Raw genomic sequence first — 20,061 nt, 5'->3', positions numbered from 1 at the left:
AAGAACATGAGAGAAATGAGTGATGTCAGTGAGAGATTCAGAAATAACATCCCCAGGGGCATTTTGTGGTTTCCCTAAACTAATTATTTTAACCCTATGACAGGACCCCTACTGTGCCATTCAGAAGATATAAGTGGCTATTACCTTGGCTATCTCAAAGTGAATTAGTAAACAGAAAGTTTAAATGTTCCTGTGCAGTTTGTAGACTTGCAAAAAAGAAAAAGAAATAGAAAAGAAAAAGAAAAAAAAAATCATTTGTCTCATCTTAGATCCTGGCATTAAACATTTGTTAAGAACATCCATTTATGCTAGGGAAACAATTTCATTCTCCCTTCCTCAAAAACACCAGCACTTTCCCTCTTAAAGATCTCACTTTTGATCAGGTAAAACTTCTACACGTTGTAAATCTCTGTGTCAATCTACAAAACAAAGCTTCCCCAAATATAGGGACTTGATCAAAGCAATATATTCATGTATAAAAATCTATAACAATAAACTTTTGTTGGTTTTCTGGTTGTCATTTTGTTCATTTTTCTAGACAAGGTTTCTCTGTGTAGTCTTATCTGTCCTAGAACTCCCTTTGTAGACCAGGCTGGCCTCTAATGTCCAGACACCCGCCTGCCTCCGCCTCCGCCTCCGCCTCCGCCTCCGCCTCCGCCTCCGCCTCCGCCTCCGCCTCCGCCTCCGCCTCCGCCTCCCGAATGCTGGGATTAAAGGCATGTGGCAACACGCCTAGTTTAACAATAATTCTTTTAAAGATGAGGTAACTTTTTTCTTGCTGGGAGACAAACCCATGAAATTACCTGCTGTTCTGGAAAAACCTAGTTAGTTAAAGTACAAGGTTAAGAAAGGACGTGGTCTCAGGCCTCTGGAACTTAAAGAATGTCTGATATTTCCCGGAAGCTGGTTTTGATAGTAGGATGGTCTTGGGCAATGAGGATTCAACAGTGGGATGATCCTTGTCTAAACTTCCCGTTTTGCTATGCCTTATAACCTGCCGTCTGAAATTAAAATTTGAGAGCTTGATCAAAACCCTCGACTTGCTCTCCTTTGTGTCTCTTATCCTTTCATTTGTCTGCTTGTCCGCCCCGTACCCTAGGTTCTCATTGAATTTGGGACACATTCTCTTTTCCAAAATCAGACTGTGGCTTAAAATTCAACGCTATTGTCCTCTGTTGTGAATGTATTTGAATAAGTCTCCATTTTCTTTAACCAAAGAGCACCCAGAACTGATCACAATTCTGTCGTGTGCCTTACAATCACATGGCCCTTGGAGGCTTCTGTGTCCCTCTTCCCTGCAGCTGTCTGAAGTTTAGTTCCTACCAGAAGCCTCCCCAACCACCCCCTTATTCACAATTCTGTCTGTCTTTTGCCTACTTGTGTTCAGGATGGTTCTCTAGGATCTTAGTAAATACAAGGAATCTTTAGCCCCTCCCCCAATGCACATCCTCAAATATACAATCTGCATGGCACAGTGTATTTTTTTGTGCAAACATGGGCTCAATATAAGTGCTTTAGTCGGACTGAAATCCCTGTGCTTATTTCACAGGGAATGTTATGGCCACACCACATATGACAGCTCGTGTACACAACAAAACTGGCTTCATGAAGACTAGAAGTATGCTCTTAGATTTCAACTTTGCTTGTATCCCTCATGCTTCCAAACTGATATAGGAGTGATAAATTGGGTAGACTGAGGCATGCACTGTTTCTTCTGAACCTGCACTGTCTGCCAAAGAAGTGCATGTTGGTGGCTTGGTGTCCACTGTACAGGGTTCAGAAGAGGGAGCTTATGAAGCCATTTATAGATTTATAGCTTTTTTTAAGTTTTACTTATTAGCTTTAATGTGAGTTATCTAGAACTCTGATCATTAGATATTTTATACACACACACATACAGAGGGTGGGGTGGGGGTAGATTTTTTTTTGGCTAGTACATGAAATAATAGATTTCATTACAACTTTCTTTTCCTTTCTTTTCTTTCTTTCTTTCTTTTTTTTTTTTTTTTTTTTTTTTTTTTTTATTTTTCAAGACAGGGTTTCTGGCCATCCTGGAACTCACTCTGTAGATCAGGCTGGCCTCTAACTCATAGATCCACCCGTCTCAGTGTTGAGATCAAAGGCGTGAACCATCACCGCCTAGCTTCGTTATCAGATTCTTACGGATATATTAAATGTATACTTCAATGGAAGATGAGAAGATAGAAGAAATTCTGAGAGATAGGAAGTGGATCACTGAGAGAATAGACTCGAGGAATCTATCTGAGAAATACAAGTGAACAGCTTTCTGCCACCACCGCACAATGCTCTTGCCTCATCCTCACGGAGAAACTTGATGTCACGTGACCGCACACTAAAACTCCTGGAACCGTGGGTCAAAATAACTCTTTACGCCTTTAGGTTGATGGTTAGATGTGTCTCCACCGCTAACATGCTCACGTTCTTTACTAATATTAATCTCCTTCTTCATGTTGGTGCTTCAGTTCATAGAAGACTGTAACCGCCATCCCGAAAGGAATCACTAAAACACCCGCCAAACTCTGTAAGGGAGAGTTAGCTAGACTGTGGGCTGGGGTTGGGGACTGGGAGGGAATAAAGTAGCGCCTTCCCTGAGAAGGAAGGGCTGATTTTCACATCTGTGGTCAAGATGCTGTCTCCCTGCAGAGGGAAAACAGCTGATAACTGTCTGGAACCAACAGGTCCAGGTCATTAACCTTGTTTGTATTCATTTAGTATTTCTTCCTACATAAGGATGCAGTAGTGAATGCATACCAAGCAGACAGCCAGCCCTAGTGAGTGCAATTCTCTGACCTTGTGCATCAATGGCTTTGAGTGTTTCAGAAATTTGCTGGACCTGTCGGACAATCCACAGTCCCCATTCAGCTCCAGAGCACACATAAAGCAAGCGGCAGATAACTGTAATCCCAGGAGAGTGGCTTACACACAACCTCGTGTGTAAATACTGTGATAAAATACTGCAGCTGGCAAACCATTCTCATTAACCAGTAGTTTTGAGCCCTACTATGCGCTTAGAGCCATACTACATGGTTTTTGCAGGATACTGATCCAGGTAATAGTCTGTCCTATTATAGATTTGTATTAAGAAGTTCAAAATCTGGTAGCATGGTGAAAATCATCACGAATATATTAGCCAATAAGATAACAGCATGAAATAGTGATCTTGGCGGCAGAAATATAAACATTTAATTTTACGAATCCAGCTTCAAGAGATTTTATCCTCGTTCTACTGCCTGTGAATCTAGTCAAGATATACTGCTGTGGGGGACATGGCTAGAAAGCTGTGGTTAGAAGCTGTGAAAACAAGAAGACCTGAGTTCAAATCCTCAGTACCCACATAAAAACTGGAAATGCTTGTAACCCCAGAATGGAGGACCAGAGTCAGACTGGTTCTGAGAGCTTGCTGTCCAGCCAGCCTGGCCAAAACATGAGCTTCAGGCTCAGGGAGAGATTTATCTGAAAATAATAGTAACAGCAATGCAGACAAAGAGGAAGAGTCCAAAAGCCGTTCTCTGAACTCTATGTCCAAGCACACAAGTGTACATATATTACACACAGAGACTCAGAGAGAGTGCTACAGCATGGAAGTGTATCTGAAAATACAGAAACTGATGTCTGAAAATTAGGACCTACTGTAATAAAAGCTTAAACACCTTAATTGTACTTCGGGCAGTTAAATTACGGGTCAGATCCACGATGGACTAGGGTTATGTAATATAATCCATTTGACGAAAAATTGCAAAAAGCTGAAAGGCAGATATCATGCCTAATTAATTTGTAGCCTTAGAGAAAGAGATTAAACAAAACAGAACCTTATTTGTGTATATTCAATTTTCTTAATTGACAAAAGTAACACAAGGAAGAAACTGAGTTCCAAACAGGACCGAAATGTTTGCAAATGAAATAGAGAATCGAGTCCTGCAAGACTGGAAAGGAGAAACATTTATTTCTACACCAAAAGTAAAAGACAAGCTCAAAAAGGCCCAGGCATATCATTCAGCCAAACAAATTTCCCCAGGGCAAAAATCAGAACGAAGCGTGAAATAATTAGATGCGGGAACTCAGAATAAAATGTGTATGGCTACCATCCTAGCAATCTTTCATTAAGTTGGGAGAGACAGAGAGGATTGCCGGAATACAAAAAGAAACATAGGTTTTCCGAGAATCATACTTTGAAAGAAAATTCCGGCTTGCATAAGAAACTAACTCAGCTTTTGAAAACACTCAAAATTACCCAGGAACTGATCTTCATACTTCAACTGTTAAGAAGCAGGAATCAAAGCCCCCTATAATTCTTCAACACTATTTTATATGTATCAAAGGGCTTTTTAAGGAAGAAAAAATTAATAATTTTCAGATAGACCCAGGGACCACAGAGTAAAAAAGTAAGAGAGTTCATTCCAAATCCAGAACCAAGTTCTAATTTTGTAATATTCTATATGTCAGGCATACGAGGTACCCATGACACAACCAAGCAAAATGTCAACGTAGCAGACCCAAACACCTGCTGGGCTCTCATTTTTTCTTTCCAAACAGAACTGTGCATTGTTATCTTCTGCTTCTATTCCATCTGTCCAGTTAGTGTCTGTAGTGTATCAGCAGACACTCAGATAGTATGTAATGAACCACTAGATACTCTGGGTAGTACCTTAGCATGCTTTTCCTTAGGGAAGAAATGAAAACACTTGATAGGTTATTTCTTCGATGGTGAAATAAATGAGTCAACTCAAACCAGAAATGATTATATTAAAGGCAAGTTTATTGGGAAGGTGCTCTGGAGCACTGGCCCCAAGGATTCAGTCCAGGGGAGTCGGCACGGAAAGGGGTGGGGGAGATAAGAAAGAGAGAAAGCCAGCACCATGGGAAAGGAGGGGCATAGGGAGGCAGAGAGAAAGGGGGAGAGCGGAGAGAAAAGAAGAAAAGAGAGACCAAAATGTCTGGATTATATAGGGAAGGGCCCTGTGGGGGAAGGCAGCCCAGCCCCTGGGCTGGAAAGTTCAGAGTACACCAGGTAGAGACTGAGGAAAGCTTGGAGAACCTGTAGGCTTTGGTGTAAAACACGCACCTCAGTCCCTCGTTCTGGGGCCCAAAACCAAAAAGAACAAAATATTTGATAGAGAGGCAGACACTGGCTGGATGGCGCTAATTTGTTCATCAAAAAAGCCGTTCGTTCTCTGCTTCCAGGAATTTTTTCTTTTTCTTTTTCTTTTTCTTTTCTTTTTCTTTTTTCCTCCTAACACTTTGATTAGGTCTGACCCACGAAATGTGTGTGAGTCACTTCCAGGCAGAAGATGTGAAACCCATGTGTCATTCACCCCTCTTCTCCTGCCTCAGGGATTATGGAACTGGGCGTGGGTGTGGGAGATGGTAATGAGGTAAGAGGTAAGAGGGAGAACCTGCATATCTGAGCCACTTCAATGGGCAGTGGGACATCTCATCTTTCAAACCTCTGGGACCAGGGCATTATTCATTGGGCACATACCCAGTCCAAGCAGAGTGGTGGAGACATTGAGGGATTTTGCAGTCTTTTCTGCTTACTTTTTCCATTTTTATCTGAACTCTGATTTCTCATAAAACATCACAGTTTAGTAATTTCAACATATACTACACTTACCTGCATTTATCTCAAAGTGATTTATTTTCCTGGACATTTATATTTATGTTGAAGTCAGTCTTTTCATGAGTGTGTGGATATTAGGCTGGAGTGACATCAAAATATCCTGAAATTTATTCTCTGACTTCATGCTTCTTGGCAGCTTTTTGCTCCCTCAAGCAAGATTCTTCTTTCCCTTAGGTAGTTTGTGCTGAATAAATAATTGTATAGCTTGTGTTTTTAGTCCCTAGCACAGGAAATCCAGGTTCCATTCCTTCTTGCTGTCGCCTTAGCGCTGGGTCTCCTATTGAAGAATAAAAATGTGGTAATGTGACCCTAGGAATCTGTAGACCCCATCAAGTCCACGTTATCCCCCTTTCCCCAGTTTAATGCAATAGAACAGTTCCAGTTTCAGGGTGCTTTGAATCTGTTCACTTTTCTTATAGGTTCAAAGCAAAGAATGAGCCCCATCATGTGTCTTTATAGAACCAACAGAAGGCCACAATCCATAATAACTAACACACCTGCGTGTGTGCGCACACACACACACACACACACACACACACACACACAAACTGTTTATCAAAACAAGGTTTCTCAGTCTCTCTGTAATTGTGGCTGGCTTCAAACTCAGATTACTATATAAACCAGGCTGGTCTCAAAGTCAAACTCGGAGATCTACTTGCCACTACTCCCAGTCAACGGTTCTCTTTAAATTAATCTAATACTTATTTCTCAAATGTAGAGGCTGTGCACGAGTCTCTAGGAATTACTTGGGTGTGAGTTGGCAGAATGAAACCACAGGAGCCTCCTTAAAGCCCTTCTGCCTTTAAGACTCTGGTTTTCTCTTCTCGCCTTCTTTTCTTTATTCTCCTCCTCCTCTCTGAAGAAGGGTTGGTGGGCTGGGATGTAGCTCGGTTGGTAGAGCATCAGTCTAGCATACACAGAGCCCTTCGTAACCCCTAACACAGCATAAATGGAGTGTGGCAGGTGGATGCCTGCAATCCCAGCACTGAGGGGACAGACACACAGACATCAAACGTTTTAGTTCACCTTAGACTGCATAGGGAGCTTGAGGCTACCCTGAGCGAAATCTCCCATCAGAGACAGAATCAGGGAGTGAAAAAAGGGGGGTAGGGGAGAGAGAAGGAAAAAGGAAGAGAAAGAAAAATGAAAAGAAGCAACTGAAAAGGGAGGGAAAGAGAGGGGTAGGGACCGAAGGAATGAGCTGATGCTCACGGGTGATAAAATCTTTCTCCGCTGGTGAAATGAGCCAATTCAAGCCAGACTAAAGTATACACAGGTAAGCTTATTGCCACGAGGCGGGAGAAAGAGGGAAGGGGGAAGAGAAGGAGAAAAAGCTTGGGTACAAAGAGGGGGAGAGAAAGAAGGGGGGGGGCAAGGGCAAAATGTCTGGATTTATAGGGAGGAGCCTCTGGGGGGAGGGGCAGCCCAGCCCCTGGGCTGGAAAGGTCAGGGTTGGGGGCAGGGTATGCCAGGTAGGGACTGAAGGATGCTGGGAGAACCTGGAGGCCTTGACTGCTTTGGTGTGTAAAATATGCACCTCAGTTCCTTCTTCTGGGCCTGAAACCTAACCGCAAGGAGAAGGCAAAAGCTCTAGGAGAAAACTAAGGCCCGAGAAGCAGCAACAAGAACTTAGTGTAAGAGAATGCTGGGGGGAAGAGGTTGTAAGTCAGTCCAGGAAGGTCCAATTTGAACGAGTGCTCTTTCGAACCTGAGAAGAGTCTATAGGGTTATGGGGAAGTTTGCATCATACTTGTGCTTCTTTGTGAACACATAATTTATTTTAAAAATCCACTCTGGGATGGGTAAGAAGAAGAAAAATAAAAAGCACTATCAATAAAGCAAGAAAGTGCCAGAGAGACGGCTCAGTAGTTAAGAGAGCTGGCTGCTTGTGCAAAGGACCCAGGTTCCTGTCCCAGAACTACATATTGACTCACAACCACCCATAGCTTCAGTTGCAAGGGATTTGATATCCTCTTCTGGCACCAGGCCAAATTTATATGCATATGTATGTATATATATTATATATATGTGTATATTATGTGTATGTGTATATATGTGTATATGTATGTGCATATTATGTGTATATGTATGTGTATATTATGTATATATGTGTATATGTATGTGTATATTATGTGTATATTATGTGTATGTGTATATTATGTGTATATGTATGTGTATATTGTATGTATATATGTATGTGTATGTGTATATTATGTGTATATTATGTGTATGTGTGTATGTGTACATGTATGTATATATTATGTGTATATTATGTGTGTGTGTGTATATATATATATATATATATATATATATATATATATATATGTTGCCCTTCCCATCCTTGAGCAGTATGAACAGACCTTGTCTGCCACACAGGACCTTAACAACTAGGTGAATCCAGCTGCTTTGTTTACACTTACAACTTCCTGCAAGAACTTTGAAGAAGAGACTGCCTGCTGAGCCTGCCTTGTATCTGAAACAAAGGATGGACTCCGTGGGCTTTCCCTATATATACAAGAGCTGAGTATTATTAAACATTGAGCCTTGATCAGAAAACGTCTTGGCTTCATGCTTCTCTCACTTCTCCGTTCTTTTTTAAGTTCCAGCCTCTCTTTCAGATGAACCCAGTTTGTCTGTGGCCGCAGGCGGCTACAGTATATGTATATGTATATATGTGTGTGAGTATACATATATCCATATATGGGCAGGTAAAACACTCGTGCATATAAAATAAAATGAATAAGTCATTTATTTTAAAAGGTTGTATGCCACCATGTTTAGCATTTATAAACAAACAAACAAACATGTCAGGAAAGCCACCATGATGGTGCTCTATCGCTGACTAAACCAAACTTAGCTTTAATGGAAAGTTGATAATATTGGGACGTGTTTACAAGGACCAGCTGTGCATTGTATTGGAGGAATGCAGACTTCTAAATCCAGGGGAGCTGTGTACTTTGTGGTAGATCAGACAGCCTTCCTGCTTTAGGGAGAATTTTCCCTGGAGCCCTTCAGGGATTGTAAAATAGAGCATCTTCCCAGAAAGGAAGCACAGTGTGAAGTCATTATGCATAAGAATAACAGGAATTGGAGTTAGCCCTAGTACAAAATGAGGTGTCAGTTAACACACTCCTAGTGGCTGAGCTGATAAAAGAGCTTTCAAGTCATATGGTAAGGATTCTGAGTTCCCAAGTCTATGTTGTGCTGTAATTGGTTCGGGAGTTTCTACATGTAAGGCAACATCCCAACACACAGAGCATCTTATGATGTCTACACAGAGCAAGGTGACACTCAGAAGACAGGCTCACCTCAGGAGAAGTCAGCAAGCAGTGAGGTTTGCTGTGGAAAGCTAAAACCTCAAGCCTGCAGTCTAGAAGGATCTTGCTACCCAATGTTAGGTCTCAGAATCATCTAAGTTGTTAGCCCTGGTAGTTTATTTGAAAGCAAACACTTTTCTTTCTTTCTTTCTTTCTTTCTTTCTTTCTTTCTTTCTTTTCCTTTCTCCTCCTCCTCCTCCTCCTCCTCCTCCTCCTCCTTCTCTCTCTCTCTCTCTCTCTCTCTCTCTCTCTCTCTCTCTCTCTCTCTTTCTCTCTCTCTTCTTTTTTTCTTATTTGTTTGAAATAGAGTCTCTCTATGTAGTCCTAACTGTCCTGGAATTCACCATGTAGACTTCAAAGTCACAGACTTGCCTCTGCCTCCCAAGTGCTAGGATTAAAGGCATGCACTATCATGCCTAGCTGGAACTTTATGTTCATCAGCTGCCTGGAGTATCTCCATCACATAGGAAGTCTTAGGTGCTCCACTCTAAAGAACATTCAAGAAACTGCTGCATGTCCCATAAAGTAACATCAGGATGCGGTATGGTTTCGAACACTGATAAACCCAGCATTTCCAATTTTGAGGCCATAGCACCATGAGTTCTGGGCTAGCCTGGATGACGTAGAGAACCCAACAAACAAAAGTGAATGCATTGGATTCACGTAATGCAAGACATTCTCTGAAGCTGGGAAACCGATCATCAAATGTCCTTGTAAGTCTGTTGCATAAGACTAGAGAAATCTTAAACTTCTTGTGCATCTTTACAGCTAAGAAACATTCCTCTTCTCCTATACTCTGGATGGTTCTTTGGCAAGGGTGGGGTAAGTCTAATAGCAAGGCTGTGCTGTTCTGAGTCGGGGGCTGTCTATCCTGGAAATTATAGCCCGCAGCCCCACTGCAGGGACAACCAACCACACTGCAGGTTCCAGGCAGACTTTCACTTACTCAGCTGCACTGAGCTGGACGGAATTAGTCAGCACACTACCCAAGCCCTGTGTCTGGGGAAAGCCCTGCTTACTGTCTGCTAATGTAAAGTCCAACACCCTCAATATGTTCCTGCCTTCCTCCCACCAAATCTCTCCTCAACGCACTGCCACCAGGTTATGCATGAGCCAGGAATCAGCGATTTTGGTCCCTGTACTTTCCCCCCAGCCAGCACTGACAAGCAATGCGCTTTCGAGATGGTAAGTCGTGGTGCCGAAAATTCGATCTGTCACCCCATTCTTACCTCTGTCTAAATCACCGATTTCTCATACCCTGGGGCAAATTCTCAAAACTTGCCCACAAGCAAATTCAGTTTTGGGTTTTGTGTTCCTGTGTCCTCTTGAACGGAAGGAAGGAACTGCCTTCAGCTCTTCCGAGTTCCACCCAAACTTGCAGCAGCTCCCACATCTATCAAACCCCTCATCATCAAACATCCTCAAAACCCTCTGGTTTCCCCTCTTCAAACTCTTTCCTCTCATACCAGGCCATGTAGCAGTTAACTAAAGACAAGCAGAAATGCCCTCCTGTTGGCCACTTGCACAGACATTTGCATGGGCTTTGTATCTCTAAGGGTTTCACGAGCCCCATCATTGTTCCCTGAAACTTAAATCCTTTGAAGGGGATCACTTCAAATCCTGCCTTTCAGACTTCCACCTTGACAATGCTCCTAGCAGTTCTTCTGCCTACAGCTGGTGCTCAACAAACATTTGAATTCACTTTATGTCAATGCTTTTTTTGAATTTCTCCTTCACCGAGTTTGGATTTTTTTTAAATATTACTTATTTATTTTTATATATGTGAGTACACTGTAGCTGTCTTCAGACACACACCAGAAGAGTGCATTGGATCCCGTTACAGATGGTTGTGAGCCACCATGTGGTGGCTGGGAATTAAACTCAGGACCTCTGGAAGAACAGTCAGTGCTCTTAACCACTGAGCCATCTCTCCAGCCTGAGTTTGGATTATTAAAATGGGGCATTTTGTAGAAGAGAAAACTTGAAGATAAAGAATATTGTTACTGAGCAGTGGTGGTGCACGCCTTTAATCCCAGCACTTGGGAGGCAGAGGCAGGCAGATTTCTGAGTTCGAGGCCAGCCTGGTCTACAGAGGGAGTTACAGAACAGCCAGGGCTACACAGAGAAACCCTCTCTCGAAAAACTATATATATATGTGTGTGTGTGTGTGTGTGTGTGTGTGTGTGTGTGTGTGTATATATATATATAGTTTTCAAATATTTGTAATCTGTGTTTTAAAGGGCAGAGGAATTGGGCTCTAACCAAGTTTTTTTGTTGTTGTTATGGGTTTTTAAATTGTTGTTGTTTTTAGTTTTTATAGGTAAGTGTCTCACTATTCAGCCCTGGTCTGAATCTCGATGTGCAGACCATGCTAGCTTGAAACTCACAGAGATCTTACTGCCTCTGCCTCCTGAGTGCTGGGATTTAAAACGTACACCAACCATTTCATCTGGCTCTTAAGTTTAGTTGAGCATTTGGTTATGACACTCTGGGGGAGTTAGGAATTGGGAAGCTTTGGGACTGAGCCTCCTCCAAAGATGCTTGTGCTTTAGGATCCTACAGACCTCCTAAAAGGAAGATGAATTTGGGCCAGTGAGATGGTTTAGTGGGGAAAAGATGCTTGCTGCCAAACCTGATGAGCTGAGTTTGATCCCTGGCTCCTACTTGGTGAAAGGAAAGAACCAGCCCCTCTGACTTCCACAGAAGCACTATGGCACAGGACATGCATGCTAAATAAGTAAATAAATGTGACCAAACGTTAAAGAATATTATGATTAATTACACTGCAGTCACAGTCAGGGAAGTGGGAGTGTGTCTGAGGATACTACGGTCACGTGGGGGAAATGGGATAAGAGTCCCCGGTCTTCAGTTCATTGCTCCCATTTTTCTGTGGAAACAACAGCGTCAACTCTAAATGTTAGGAATTCTAACTGCCGTAGCTCTGTTTCCATAAAAATCCAGTTAAAGATGGAACTGGATGAAAGGAGCAAGTTCAGGAGGAGGTTCAAAATGAATCACACCACCTGGGGTATGTATCACTCTCACCCTGCTTGGCTATGACTCAGGACGTAGTCTCCGTAGTCTCCGAGTCTCCTAATTTACATAGAGGAGCTGGTGAAGACAGGATGAAAGGGGTTTCCTGTGTGATGCTGGTCATCTCAGCAGAGACGAGGACTTGAGAACTGAATGAAAGACAAAGGATGGAGGAGGCATCTGAGCAGGAGACTGGTGTGCCTTCCCCTTTCTGCCTTCCAGGCTCAGGAAGCACAGGGCTGGGGCTCAACCCACTCTTCCTGTAAGAAAGAGTACAGGAGAGGAAAGCAGATGAGAAATAACTATGCTGGTACCAATTATAAAGGCTGTCTTGTAACCTGGCGATTCCAGAATGATCCTGCTGTTATCCTGCGGGCACCTGGCACTATTCAGAGCCTCCCTAGACCTGGTATCCAAGTTGGGTGAGCCTTACCACTTTCTTCGTTACAGACATCAAGGGAGTCCAAATATTCCAGTCCAACCCTCATAGGCACCCAGAGACTACATCCATGGCTTTCTTACAGCCATTCATGAAGAATTATGGCCTCTTAACTTGCTCTAATCTATTTCTCTGTCTGTCTCCCATCCCTTCTGTCTCTCCCTACCTCCTCCTCCTCCATCCTTTTGTATGGAGGGAGAGTGTTGTTTGTTTCTGTGAGACAGAATCTCATGTAGCACCACCAACAGCCCCAAGTAAGCAACACTATCCCTGAGCTTCTGATGCTTCTGCTTCTAGCACCTAAGTATTGGGATTGCAGGCTTGTTAATAGTAATCTATAGAGACAGGGATCCATCTACAGAACTCTTCCAGGGCCCTGTTTCTCTGTGCCAGCAGCACTAGCTCTTTAACAAAATGACTATATTCACGGTATGGTATGGCATGTATGGTTTGATATGGAATGGAATGGATGGTATGGCATGATGTTTAGATGACTACTCCTATGTCTGCAACTGGGAGACATCTGATTACCTCTGCCTGCTCTCTGAGGATAATGGGGGATTATTTCACTCCTTGTTTTTTTTATTATTAAAATCCCCCATTTAGCTGTTGCATATTATTTTCTGGGCATTTTCCCCTATGTGCTAACAAGATAAATGCAGGAGGTCATTCCAAGAACTGCTCCTACTCTGCTAAATGCTATATAGTCCTCAAAATAAATAGTTCGAGAGATTTGTCTTTTCTGCACTTGCTATATGTTTAAGGTAGGACACAATGTCAAATTACACAAATCTAAATCCCAAGTACCACTGAAGGTACACTGTGAGAAATACAAGCTATACACGAATATTTCAAATCTCACCCATGCCAAATGTGACCATTTGAAAATAATGGAGGTGGGGGTAACATTGAGTGTCAGTAAGGGCACAGGACAAAACATATTAACCCTCATACATAGATGTGGAAACACACATTGGAAATGCAGCAAAGCACCATATTTTGTGGAAATGATATTTTGTGTACCTCTAGGAAATTGTTCTAAGGAGTATGTGCATCAAAACTGGAGCTGGAGAGATGGCTCAGTGGTTAAGAGCACTGACTGCTCTTCCAGAGGTCCTGAGTTCAATTCCCAGTAATCACATGGTGGCTCACAACCATCTGTAAGGAGAGATCTGATGCCCTCTTCTGGTGTGTCTGAAGACAGCTACAGTGTGCTCATATACATAAAATAAAAAATAAACCTTAAAAAAATCTTTAAAAAAAAACCTTATAGCAAAGCTGTTCTCCATAGCATCATTTACAGCCATGAAACACTGACAACGGGCAGCTATGCAGTCATGTGAAAATATCTAGGACAGCATATTTAACATATATTGGAGTTGATAATTATAGGTATTTTCTAGTGTTCCACTAATGAAAAAATTATAGGTTAGAAATAAAAGTTTGAGTGTCTCATAATTTAAGACTAGCAGTTTTTAATCTAATAGCCCACGTTTTAAATCAATTAAAATTTAAATTAATAACCTGAAGGCTAGTAACTACAGTGCCCATCACAGCATCAGCTTCGAGATATGAAAGATCAATCACTGCCAAACAGGCTCCACTGCCCTTATGGAACATTCTTGAGATTGTTCAAAGAACATCACCTACCTATGGAAGGTCTTGTTTCATCTCTGAACATTGGTTACCCAGTCACCCCATCATACTAGATCTGTGTGGTCTTGTCCATGACATTCATCCACAGATAAAGCTCTGATCCCTCCAGCCCACAGAGCACTCCAAACCCTTTGAAGGGAACATCACAGTTCTCCAGGTAGAGAACTGTAATTATTAATCAAGACAACCCTGAGTGTAGATCAATTCCACCATGTACTAGGTATGGACCCAGAGCAAATTATCAGATGAAGGCACTTGCAGCCAAGTCTGATGACTTCAGTTCTGTCCCTGGAGCCCAAGGGAAATAGAGCAGACTCCACGGAGTTGTGCTATGATATGTGTGTGGGGGTCAGAAAAAAAGTATATGGAGTTGGTTCACTCATCTACCTTGGGTTTGAGGGACAGAACTGGGCAGCAAGTGCCTTATCCTGATAAGCCATCTTGCCTGCCTCTAAGCTGGTATTAAAGTTCACCAAAATAAATCATGCTAGGTACATTAGGGTGCTCCTCCTGTCTAACTTTCTAAATAGTAATTTTAAAAATAAGAACCAAAGTTAACCTGTAAGCTCCCTGCCAAAGGAAAGATACTTGCTGAGGTGCTGGAGACTACTGTTTATGTGAGATGACAAGCCACTAAACAAATTTGCTTGACCCAACTGCACCACGTGCTTGATCACATGTTATCAGGAGGTACGTGGACAGGAAATACGTCATGATGTATGCTTGCCCCTGATAGGACCTGATGGGAAATACAGTGGCCTTGTGGTTTTGTTTTTTTTAACCTTCTCCAAAATGTGAACTCATCACCATCTTCTGGGAACCCAAGAATGGATTTGGTCAGAATCTATTATCCTGGCCAATATTAAAGCTTGCTTCAAATCTGGATCAGAAATTGTGGTAGTGGTCTTAATCTCAACCAATGGGATTAGCAAAAACTACACACACAGACTTTGTTTTTGCTTGGGTGTACTTTATCAAGTTGATTATGGCTTTGATTTTCCATACACCTCCACTTAAATCGCTAGCCCAGCAGACACACATGCAAGAGGGCACAGGCTGACCTTTCTACTGCAAGGGTAAATGGTGGCCCTTAAAACAGGATTAGAAGGCTTGGCTTACTTACTACAAAAGACACCTGATGGGGCAGCTGTTCTCATAATGGTACAACTCAGCAGAGCCTAGTAACTACACGGCAGCTCACAATTGTCTGTAACTCCAGTCCCAGGGGATGAAACATCCTCACACAGACATACATATATAGACAAACACTGATGCACATAAAATAAAAAAATCTTAAAAAAAAAAAGTGGGTTATAACCCCAGCCCAATAAGGAGGTAGAGTGAGACATTCTAGGGGGCTCATTGGTCAACCAGTTAAACTGAAAATACCCAGTTCCAGGTTCAGTGAGATATCTCAATAATAGCAGTAACCACAACAATAGTAACAACAACAATAATAGTGACAATTATAACAATTATGATGGTCGTTTGGAGAGTAGTAAGATACCTGGATATTGGCCTCTGTGGGTCTCCATATGCACACACATATGGGCAAATGTGCCCATACACATACATGTATATACATACCCACAAGCACCATAATCATATACACTTTAAAAAAAATCTACGAGTCCAGAGACTCACAGCTGTCCTAATGAGGACAGCTAGTGTACACTGAACAGCCATCAGGAAAAATGAGTGGGAATGAGCCAGCCAGTTCTCTAGTTTCCAATCTTTGCTGTTCCTTCTCCACATTTCCCTGACCTACCTCACAGGTCTGCTAACAGTGCTTATCTCCACAGAAAACTGCAGTCCATTGGAGAGAGCTAAAGACCTTATTGCAAGTGGGGGCTTAGGTGCTGGAGCCCGGCCCACACTTCCGGTAGAACAGGAACTACCAAGGGACAGAAGAGGGGGGATGAATCATGGGGATATTGGGGATCGAACCCAAGGCACGTACATGCTAAATAAGCACTCTCCAGAGTTAGGCCTCCAGCCCCTAATAATTTGAGTTTTGTTGAAATAGTGTTCTCTAAAACACGTACCCAAACCAATCTCTTTGTTAGTGGGCCCTGGGCATTGTATCAATATCACTTCCACAGAGTTCTATGCCAGACTGACATGTGACCATGGCTGGCCCTCTTGGCTCATAAGTAGCTTACAAAGTAGTCTGTGCCCCCATTTTACAACTAATTAACAAGCAGCACATGTTTTTCCTCTAGTTACGTGGTAGATGGCCAAGACTAACTCCTGTTGCTGGACATTTGATCACACTGTGGCCCCTGAGGTTGTGTTATTTACTGGAAAAACCTGTTTCTAGTTATGTCATAGCTCAGTCTTAGCACACACCTTTAACCCCTCTAGCTGGAATACACACACACACACACACACACACACACACACACACACACAAATTTAGCACACACTTTTAATCCCAAACAATGAAGGCAGTTTGTAGAACAAAGCACCGATATTTGAAAGTGATGTCTGAGTAGCAAAGTGATGAATCAGAGAAAGATTTGACAGAATAGGATATACCCGACTTTCTCAAGAAGAAAGCAGTGCAGAGAAAGAGGAAAGAGAGGGCAGTTGTACAGAGACGGACTGCAGAGAGAGAACAAGCTAGACACAGGTAATGACAGAACAAGCCAGAGAATGAGGAGCCAGAAGATAATAACAGATTGCCAGTTAGTTTGAGGTGAAACAGAACAGAAAAGAGGCCAAGAGAGAAGCTAGATTGAATCAATCATCTTGGAGAGGAGTTTGAGCCAGAACAGCTGAGTTAAACTAGCCAATCAGAGTTCAAACAGAACTAAGAAGGGGTAAGCTTATTCAGCAGCAAGTCTCAGAGGCTCAAGACATTCTAGGCCTAGATTAGATTGTAAGAGACCAGACCAACTCCATCTTGGGTTCAGACTCCATCTTAGAGAACCTGGCTTAAGGTTGAGTTAACAACAAGCCTGCACCTAGCACTAGTTTCCAGGTTACTCTCTAACAAGCCTCCACCTGGCACTTCACTCCCTAAAAACCACCAATCAGGAGGAAAGCAGTTTATGGTTTGGCTCCCAGCACCAGCCAATCATTTTAAAGGGCAACGAAATGCTGTTAATAGCCCTCCAATCAGATGTGTGCCAGGCTAGGAACTCCCTTGCTTGTTTGGCTGCCTCTATAAATGCTGGGCTGAGGCTCCACCCTCCTGCCCTGCTGTGTCAGGGTCGGTGGTGACTCCAAGTTCAAGAGCTTGAATAAAAAGATCCTAATGAGACTGCATCAGGGGCAGAGGCAGGTGGATTTCTGAGTTCGAGGCCAGCCTGGTCTACAGAGTGAGTTCTAGGACAGCCAGGGCTACACAGAGACTGCATCAGAATCGGCTCCTTGGTAGTCTTTTGGGGTTCACAAATAGGCACAACACTGTATGGAGGCTAGAAACTTCCAGGACTAGGCTTACCTAAACTAGCAGACAGAGGCTTATGTGATGACATCATATTACATCTTATCAGGTGGATAAAAGATACTTTTACAAAATCCTGGCACCCACACATTCCTATCTACGTTTCATTCAACCAGGTATCCTATTTATGATGTCCCAATTTCTCAAGAGAAAAACCTTACCCCTCAAAGCCCCAGAAAGAAACCTTAGCTATTTTGGATACCATTGTAAGTGTAAACAGGCTTTTTTGGAATGACACAGGTAGACTCGGTGTTTTTTTTTTTTTTTTTTTTTTTTTTTTTGCAATGCTATTTTCAATTTTTACTATTTTACTTTTAAATGTGTGTCTGTGCATCCCGTAAATACTGGAGTCAGAGGAGGTTATGAGTAGCCCAACATGGTTGCTGGGAATTGAACTCAAATCCTCTCCAAGAACGGTGTGCTCTCTTAGCCAACTCTCCAGCCCCACAACTTACTCAGTCTGAGCCAGTACATCACAATAGCTATGTTATGGGCAGTTGAGTCATAAGCTGAGCTGTGTTATACACACGTGAACACCAGCACACAGCTGAGGCAAGTGGATCTCTGAATTGAAGGCCAGTCTGGTCTACATAGCTAGTTCCAGGACAACCAGAATTACACAGAGAAACCCCATCTCCAAAACAAACAAACAAAAAGCTAAGGTCCTTCTGCTTTGTGGCTTTAGGAAAAAGAATAACCTGAAACCAACATGAAGTGTCCCAACACGCAGGTTCAGGCTCTATGTTCCCCAGTACTGAGTCTTTGCTAGGGTTACTCCTGTAGATTCCAAAGAGACTTCACTTAGCAACGGATGGGAGCAGATGCAGAGTCCAACAGCCAAACATTAGGGAGAGCTCTAGGAAGTCTTGCTAAGGAAGGAAAGATGAGCGGAACCAGAGGGGTCGGGGACACACAAAGAGAACATGGCCCACAGAGTCAGTTGACTAGGATTCATGGGAACTTGAGAGATCAGGTCTTAAAGGGGGTCCAACCTCTGCATGCTCTGGTTAAGCAGCTTGGTGTTGTGGGTATCCTATTACTGGGAGCGGAGCTGTCCCTGATGCTTGACTACTTGTGGGACCCTTTTCCTTTTTTACTGGGTTGCCTTGTCCAGCCTTGACGTGATGATATGTGCCCGCTCTGACTGCAGCTTGTTATGCCTTGTTTGGTTGATGTCCCTGGGAGGCCTGCTTTTTTTTCCGGAGGGGAGTTGATCTGGGGGGAGGTAGGAAGAAACTGCAGTCTGGATGTAATATATGAGAGAATTAAAAAAACAAAATGGCTCAATGCCAAGTAACTGCAAAATTACCCTGCAAAAGGTTATGTATCTTCCAAATCAGCAGGGCCTGGTTTGCACCGCACATTACCACTTTTAGCTGACAGTTTTCTGAGGAAATCTACAGGGCAGAGAAAATCCCCAAAGAGAGCACAGCAGCCTGCTGCCACCTTGTGATGACTTGGCGTAAATGCAGAAGCTAAGCCTGCAAAAAGAAATCAGGTATGCCTGCATACAAAGGCACCAATACATTAATACAGCCATTGGGGAGATCAGTTTGGAGAGGTTTCACATTAAAAACGACCATAAGACCTAGACTGTTTTGTATTTCTCTGTGTGGCCCTGCAAGTCCTGAAACTGTAGGTCAGGCCTCCTGAGTGCTGAGATTAAAGGAATGTACCACAAAAATTAGGCTTGTCTGCTGCTACCTGAGTCCTGGGGCCATAAGCATGCACCACTACAACCAGTTTATGCTGTGCTGGGAGACTGAACCCAGGGCTTGACCCAAGCTTTTCCATCCTGGGCATACCCCCAGGGATAAATGAATGGATGGATATGAATAGACAACAAAAATCTGGTAGATATAAAAAATAGAACAGAATTCAGCTGTAATGAAATAACAGTATTGTAGGAATATAGACATATATATATATACACACATGTATATGTGTATGTATTAGAATGTTCTCCCTTACATGAGGAACCTAGCCAATAACTTATGTATATGTTGCATGTAAGCATACAGCAGGAAACAAGGCTGGATCCTGGGGCATGAGGAAGAACTAAGGAACACAGGTTATGATGGATATAAAGCCTCATTCTATTCTGTTACCACGTTTTCCCTTTTGGTGATGGTTAAGTACACAAAAATATCTACAAGAGTTGAAAGTATAAAATCAGTGTGATGCTAGCCCCCTTTGCCACGGCTACTCTGAAATTAGACAAGTTCATTGAGTTGCATAGTGTGACTTTTAACTGCAATGTTTTTGTAATGAAGTTAAAATGAAAAAAGAAATCTTAAGCGTGCTTGGGCCTAAGAGGCAGCTCAGAGGGTACAGGAGCCCACTGCCAAGCCTAACCACCTCACTTGGATCCCTATGACCCACATAGGAGTAGGGGACAACTTCCCTGAGATGTCTACTACCTCCGAAGTCCATCCCAGCCCCAACCCTCACACACACACACACACACACACACACACACACACACACACACACAAATGAATTTTTTAAAAAAAGCACAAGCATGAAG

The sequence above is a fragment of the Arvicanthis niloticus genome, chromosome 17 (assembly GCF_011762505.2).
Source record: "Arvicanthis niloticus isolate mArvNil1 chromosome 17, mArvNil1.pat.X, whole genome shotgun sequence".
In the NCBI taxonomy this organism is placed as follows: Eukaryota; Metazoa; Chordata; class Mammalia; order Rodentia; family Muridae; genus Arvicanthis; species Arvicanthis niloticus.
This window is presented reverse-complemented; position numbering follows the sequence as displayed.